Source organism: Oryx dammah, unplaced genomic scaffold (assembly GCF_014754425.2).
Source record: "Oryx dammah isolate SB20612 unplaced genomic scaffold, SCBI_Odam_1.1 HiC_scaffold_23, whole genome shotgun sequence".
NCBI classification, from domain to species: Eukaryota; Metazoa; Chordata; class Mammalia; order Artiodactyla; family Bovidae; genus Oryx; species Oryx dammah.
Window position 1 is genome coordinate 2,073,349 of NW_024070207.1, and position 7,907 is coordinate 2,081,255.

General features: G+C 37.6%; 1 pseudogene; it reads left to right on the plus strand.

Moving 5' to 3' along the window:
- Nucleotides 1-4,881: 4,881 nt before the first annotated feature.
- Nucleotides 4,882-5,770, plus strand: LOC120882497 (annotated as a pseudogene).
- The last annotated feature ends 2,137 nt before the right edge of the window (nucleotides 5,771-7,907 follow it).

Sequence of the window (7,907 nt, forward strand, 5' to 3'; positions counted from 1 at the left end):
GTGCTTGCTATGACCAGTGTCTTCTCTTGGCAAATCTCTGTCAGCCTTTGCCCTGCCTCATTTTGTACATCAAGGCAAAACTTGTCTGTTACTCTAGGTAACTCTTGACTTCCCACTTTTGCATTTCAATTCCTTATGATGAAAAAGACATCTTTTTTTGTTGTTAGTTCTAGAAGATCTTGTAGTTCTTCATAGAACCATTCAGCTTCAGCTTCTTTGGCATTTCTGGTTGGGGCGTAGACTTGGATTACTGTGATAGTGAATGTTTTGCTTTTGAAACAAACAGAAATCATTCTGTCAGTTTTGAGATTGCAGCCAAGTAGTGCTTTTGTTGACTATGAAGGCTACTCAATTTCTTCTAAGGGATTCTTGCCCACAGAAGTAGATATAATGGTCATCTAAGTTAAATTCACCCATTCCAGTCCATTTTACATCACTGATTCCTAAAATGTTGATGTTCACTCTTGCCATTTCCTGTTTGACCACTTCCAACTTACCAATTCATGGACCTAACATCCCTTGTTCCTATGCAGTAATGTTTTTTACATCATTGGACTTTACTTCCATCACCAGTCACATCCACAGCTGGGTGTTGTTTTCACTTTGGCTCCATCTCTTCATTCTTTCTGGAGTTATTTCTCCACTGATCTCCAGTAACATATTGGGTGCCTACTCACCTGGGGAATTCAACTTTCAGTGTCATACCTTTTTGCCTTTTCATACTGTTCATGGTATTCTCAAGGCAAGAATATTGAAGTGGTTTGTCATTCCTTTCTCCAGTGGACCTTGTTTTGTCAGAACTCTCCATCATGACTTGTCTGTCTTGGTGGCCCTACACGGCATTGCTCATAGTTTCATTGAGTTAGACAAGGCTGTGGTCCATGTGATCAGTTTGATTAGTTTTCTGTGATTGTGGTTTTCATTCTGTCTGCTCTCTAATGAATAAGGTTAAGAGGCTTATGGAAGCTTCCTGATGGGAGACAATGAATGTGGTGGAACTTGGGTCTTGTTCTGATCGGGGCGGGGCATGCTCTGTAAATCTTTAATCCAATTTTCTGTTGATGGGTTGGGCTGTGTTCCCTCTCTATTATTTGGCCTGAGGCCAAACTGTGGACCCATGCCTCCACCTGAGACTCCTGGACACTCACAGGCAAGCCTGATTCAGTCTCTTGGGACACTGCTCCTTTCTCCTGGCTCCTGGTGTGCACAAGGTTTTATTTGTGCTCTCCAAGATTCTTTTTCCCCAGTCCTGTGGAAGTTCTGTAATCAAATCCCACTGATATCCAAAGTCAAATTCGCTGGGGGTTCTTAATCCCTTTGCTGTATCCCCAGGTTGGGGAACTGTTGTGGGTCCTAGAACTTTATGGCAGCTCTATAGTGGGGCTCATGGCAACCTCCTCCAAGAGGGCTTATGCCACATGCTGTGTTACCCAGGCCTGCTACAACCTGAGCCCCTGTCCCTGTGGCAGCCCACTGCTGACCCTTGCCTCTTCCCTTAGACTATAACTAAAGAATTAAATTAAACTTACAAGAAAATATCTTTCATTAATACAGACAGAAATACACAATAAATATTATTGTCACATTATTAATGCAGAAATAGGGTAATAACTCAAGATGAAGTGAAGTTTATCCCTGGAATACAAAGTTAGTTCAACATTCAAAAAGCAAACTGTATGAGATATCTCCTGAAAGTAAGAGTAAGGAAGTCTGTATATCCATTCTTCCCTAAAAACAATGAAAATACTAGCATTGTGAAATCAGCTTTTTGAAAAGTCTTTAAATTAACCAAATGCAACAGTTGCAAGTGTATTGAAGAAAAACTGTTGAACCTTGCTAACAAAAGCAAGTTCTATAATATTTTTACTTAATCTCTTCTCATCCCCTATATAGCTCTATCAGTTCAGTTCAGTCTCTAAATTGTGTCTATTTGTGACTCCATGGACTGCAGCACACCAGGCTTCCCTGTTCATCACCAACTCCCAGAGCTTTCTCAAACTCATGTCCATTGAGTTGATGATGCCATCCAACCATTTCATCCTCTGTTGTCCCCTTCTCTTCCTGCCTTCAATCTTTCCCAGCATTAGGGTCTTTTCCAGTGAATCACTTCTTCACATCAGATGCCCAAAGTATTGGAGTTTCAGCTTCAGCATCAGTCCTTCCAATGAATATTTAGGACTTATTTCCTTTAAGATTGCCTGGTTTGATCTCCTTGTTGTCCAAGGGACTCTCAAACATCTTCTCCAACACCACAGATCAAAAGCGTCAATTCTTTGGTGTTCAGCTTTCTTTGTAGTCCAGTTCTCACATCCGTACATGACTACTGGAAAAACCATAGCTTTGACTAGACTGACCTTTGTTGACAAAGTAATGTCTGCTTTTTAATGTGTTCTCTAGGTTTGTCATAGCTTTCCTTCTAAGGAGCTAGCATCTTTTAATTTCATGGCTGCAGTCATCATCTGCAGTGATTTTGGAGCCCAAGGAAATAAAGTCTCTCACTGTTTCCATTGTTTCCCCATCTATTTGCCATGAATGGATAGGACTGGATGCAACTATAGCTCCATAGTTACCTTGAAACCCTTCAGTTTTTACAGTGTTAGCTATGAACGCTAGATATACTTCTCATAAAATAGGAACAACATCTCATCAAACACAGAATATCAATAAAGATATAGAAAATATTTAAAGATTTCATTCTAGAGGTGAAATGAACAATAATTGTAATGAAAAATTCACTAAAGGAGTTCAACATCAGAAACAACTAGGAATAAGAAAGAATGAGCCTCAGAGAAATGCAAGACTATGTTTATGTGTCAACGTATGCATAATGAGAGTTCTAGAAGATAAATCAAGGGGACAGGAAAATATTTGAAGAATTGATATCTGAAAAATTCCTAAATTTGATGAAAAACATTTATATTTATTCACACATCCAGGAAACAAGCTTCAACTAGGATAAACTAAAAGAGAATCACACCTATAAATATCACATTCAAACATACTCAGGATTGACATATTGAAAGAGCTGAAAGAAAAAAGGTTTGTGAACCAAGTATTCTATATCTAGTATAACTGTATATCAGAAACGGAAAAAAAAATAATGTATGAATAAAAGCTGAGATAATACATTCTTAGCAGATCTGCCCAGCCCACAGGAAAACTAAAGTGAATATCTGAAATTAAAGGACACACGGTTATTCCAATTCATGTGAAGAAGTATAGAACACAACCGAAGGTAGTTATATATTAATAGGTAACTATAAAAATAGCATAAATGTATTTTCATTCATAATTATTTGCTTCTCATGTCTGAATTAAAATACAATCCTTAAAGTAATAGTTATGTCAGTACAACTATGTTGAAGGGCTTATAATGTATAAACATGTAACTTGTACAACAAAAATAATAACAATGAGGTTAAAGGAGGAAGCCATAAAGGAATAAAATTTTAAAAACCAAGCCCTCATATTTAAATCCAATTGATTAACATCAGTTCAGTGGAGGCGTGGGAGAGGAATCATCTTTTTCAACAAATGGTGCTGACACTTTATACCTTACATAAAACTTACTTTAAAGTGGATCAAAACCTAAATGTAAGACTTGAAAATAGAAAACTGCTAGAACAATCCTATGGGTTGTTGTGACTTTGGATAGAGCAGTGTACTCTTAGATATGACATCTAAAATACAAGCAACAAAGGAAAAAATAAATTTGGCTTAATCAAAATTTAAAATTTTATATAAATCAACTTCAATAAAAAATTTTAAAACTTTCATGCTTCAAAGAACACTGTAAAGCAAAAAGACAACTGACAAAATGAGAGAATAAATTTGCAAACCAAATGTCTAACAAAAGTCTAGTATCAAGAATATATTAAAAAAATTCACAACTAATAAAACACAACTCAGTTTTAAAAAGGACAAAGGATTTGAATAGACATTTCTCAAAAGAAAATAAACAAATGGCCAATAAGCACATGAAAAGACAATGCCATTAATTATTTGGGAAATACTACTACAAATCACAATGAGATACTTCTTCACAACCATTTGGATGGTTACAATCAAAAAGAGAAGCACTAACACATGTTGGCAAAGATGAAACCCTCATAAAGTTGTTGGTGGCAATGTAGAGTTGTACAACCCCCTGCAGAAAACAATTTTGCAGTTTCTCAAAAAGCTAAACATATCATAACCATATAACTCAGAAAGTTTGCTCCTAGGTATATAGCCAAGATAAATAAAAAACATGTGTTCATGAAAACACTTATATATCAATGTTCATAGCAACATTAATCATAATAGCTAAAAGGTGAAAAAATGTTCACATTTACCAACTGATGAATGAATAAGCAAATGTGTTATATGGGTCCAGCTGAATGTTACACAGTCATGTAAGGAAATGAAGTACTGATTCAAACTGCAACATGGATGAACTTTAGAAACATTATGGTAAGTGAAAGAAGCCAGATACAACAGACTATATGCTTCATGATTACATTAATTTGAATATGCAGACAAGTCAAATTCACAGATGAATGATGGTATGGGGAGGGAGGAGGGAGGGGGGTTCAGGATGGGGAACACGTGTATACCTGTGGCAGATTCATGTTGATGTATGGCAAAACCAATAAAATATTGTAAAGTAATTAACCTCCAATTAAAATAAATTTATATTAAAAAAAGAAAAAATGAAAATAGGGATTAATTTTAAATGGACATCTGCAGTAACAAATGAAGTGCACCCTGCAGCACCTCCCAGCTCTTCAGTTTCAGTGCCATTTCCTCGCCTGGCCTAAAGGTCAGCCCAATCCCAACACCCATCAGAAGGGCTAAAGCTCCACCAATTCCAACCTCTTGTCTAGGCTTGGCCCAATCCAAATGGTGGGCTCCACAGACTCTCTCCAGAAGATTAGCAAAGTTCAGAAGCCACCGCTGAACTTCCCCAGTAAGAAGTGGAAGAGGAGCCGCAGGAACCAAGACACAATGGGACACACAATCACAAGAATGTGATTCCAGGAATGCCTACATTTATCCCCCCTGTACTTACTTGGGAACAAGAAAAAGCTTAGATTGTGCAACTGCAGAGAGAAGCCCTGACTTGTAAACTGCACACAGGAGACCTGGGTGTCCCCCCTAACCTGGGAGACACGTCCCCTTCCCCAGAGCCCATCTATAATAATGAGGGGAAAGAGGCTTAACACTCGTGACTTCCACACCTGCAAGAAGCTTGAGGAGGAGCAAAATAACATCGCCATCAAAATGGCTTCCCTGAACCCTGATTTCAAGCCTCTTGCAGATTACAAACCTCCAGCAACATATGTGTGCAATAAAGTAATGATCCCACAATATGAATATCCAGAAATCAGCTTTGTGTGGCTCCTAAGTGGGCCCAGAAGGAATACCTTGAAGAACACAGAGAAGGAATATAATGCCAAGATCTTGATTGGGGGGAAAGGCTCTGTGAAAGAAGGGAAAGTAAGGATTAAAGATAGCCAGATGCTGCCAGGAGAAGATGAGTCCCTTCACACCCTGATGACTGCCAATACCATGGAGAATGTGAAGATAGCAGTGGAGAAGAAACATCCTGAAGCAAGGTGTAGATACCCCTGAGGACCAGAATGATCTAGAGAAGATGCAGCTTCTAGAGTAGGCTTGCTTGTATGGGACCTTTTGGGAAGATGATAACAGAATCTTTAGACCCTGGCAGAGCTTGGAGATCCATAGCATTACCAATATCACAGTGTGTATGAAGTGTGGAGGCTGGTGACCCCTAGTTAGCTCAGGGTAAAATGCAGATGATACCTGGAAAGTACACCTGTGGACTCTGGGGTCTATTGCCTGCATCAAGGAAATTATATGATGTCACCATTGTTGCTCTCTCTGGTCCTCTTCCCCCATGCCAACACCAGCTGCAGCTTCTGCCACCTCCTCTTTCCAGCAGCAGTATGGCTTTCAGAATCCCCTTGCTAGAGCAGCAAAATACAAGGACTACCACCACCACCACCAGCAGCACTGTCCCAGGGTCCATTCTTCCATGGAAACAGCAACAGCCAGCTGCTACAGCTTCTCCAGGAGCCCCTCACATGCAAGGCAAACCCATTGTGGTGCCCCTGTCTCCATGGATCCAGCCATCTCTGCCGCATGGTGTCCCTCTGCCTCCACTGCATCCACCACCTTGTTACATATATATGTAAGGCATGATATATGAGCATGAAAATGTTTTAAAGCAGATATAGGATGATGGTCACACCACTTGGAAAAATTACTTAAAATCATTAAACTGTACACTAGAAATTAGTAAATTTAGTGATTTGTAAACTATACCTCAATGGATAAGAAAGCTGTGGTACATATACACAATGGAGTATTACTCAGCTGTTAAAACAGAATACATTTGAATCAGTTCTGATGAGATGGATGAAACTGGAGCCGATTATACAGAGTGAAGTAAGAAAGAAAAACACCAATACAGTATACTAACAAATATATATGGAATTTAGAAAGATGGCAATGATGACCCCGTATGCAGGACAGCAAAAAAGACACAGATGTGTATAGCGGACTTTTGGACTCAGAGGGAGAGAGAGAGGGTGAGATGATTTGGGAGAATGGCATTGAAACATGTATAATATCATGTAAGAATCGAATTGCCAGTCTATGTCCGATGCAGGATACGGCACACTTGGGGCTGGTACGCGGGGATGACCCAGAGAGATGTTGTGGGGAGGGGGGTGGGAGGGGGGTTCATGTTTGGGAACGCATATACACCCGTGGTGGATTCATGTCAATGTATGGCAAAACCAATACAGAATTGTAAAGTAAAAAAAAAAATAAATAAATAATAAGTAAAATAAAAATAAAAATCAATTAATATAAATCAGCATATCAATGGATTAAACATAAAACCAAGATATCCACACAATTGGTTTAGGAAAATCACTTGAAAGAGTTCAAATGCATTCATGATATAAGTTTCAGGAAGCAAAATATAAAGAAATCTTTAAGGTGATGAAGGAATCTACAAAAACTTGTAACTAACATCAAATTTAATGTTCAAAAATGAAAAGTTTTCCCCCTTTTGGATATAATACAGGAATGTCTATTTTCATCATTCCTACTCAACATTGTACTGGAAGTCTTATCCAGTTCAATAAGGATAAATAAAATAGATGGGAACAGAAGAAATAAATTGTGTTGCCTAACCAAAGTTGTGATTATCTACTTAGACAAGTCCATAGCTAACATAAAGCTCAATGGTGAAAAGTTGAAATTTTTTCTCTAATATCAAGAACAATACAAAGATGCTTATATTCATCCCTTATATTCAACATAGTATTTGAAAGCCTAGTCAGAGCCATTATGCAAGAAAAAGAAATGAAAGGCATCTAAATCAAGAGGGAAGAAGTAAAATCTCTGTAGATTATATAATTAAATATATAGAAAGTCTACCAAAAAGCTATTAAATGTAATCAACAAATTAAATGAAGTTGCAGAATACAAAATCAACTTACAAAAATCAGTGATATTTCTATACACTAACACCAAATTATCTGCAAAAAAAATTTTAAAAAGACCCATTTTGTTTACAATAGCATCAAAAAGAATGAAATATTTAGAAAGAAATTTAAATGAGAAGATAAAGGTCTGTACAGTGAAAACTCTTAAGCATTGAAAAGAAATCTTAGAAGACACAAATAAATGAAGAGATATCCCATTTTGATGGATTAAAGAATTAATACTTTTAAAATGTGCATATTACCCAGGACCATCTATAGATTCATTGCAATATTTATCAAGATTCCAATGGGATCTTTTACAGAAGTAGAAAAACATCCTTAAAATGTGTTTGGAATCACAGAAAAACCCTGAATAACCAAAATAATCCTGAGGGATAAGAAAGTTGG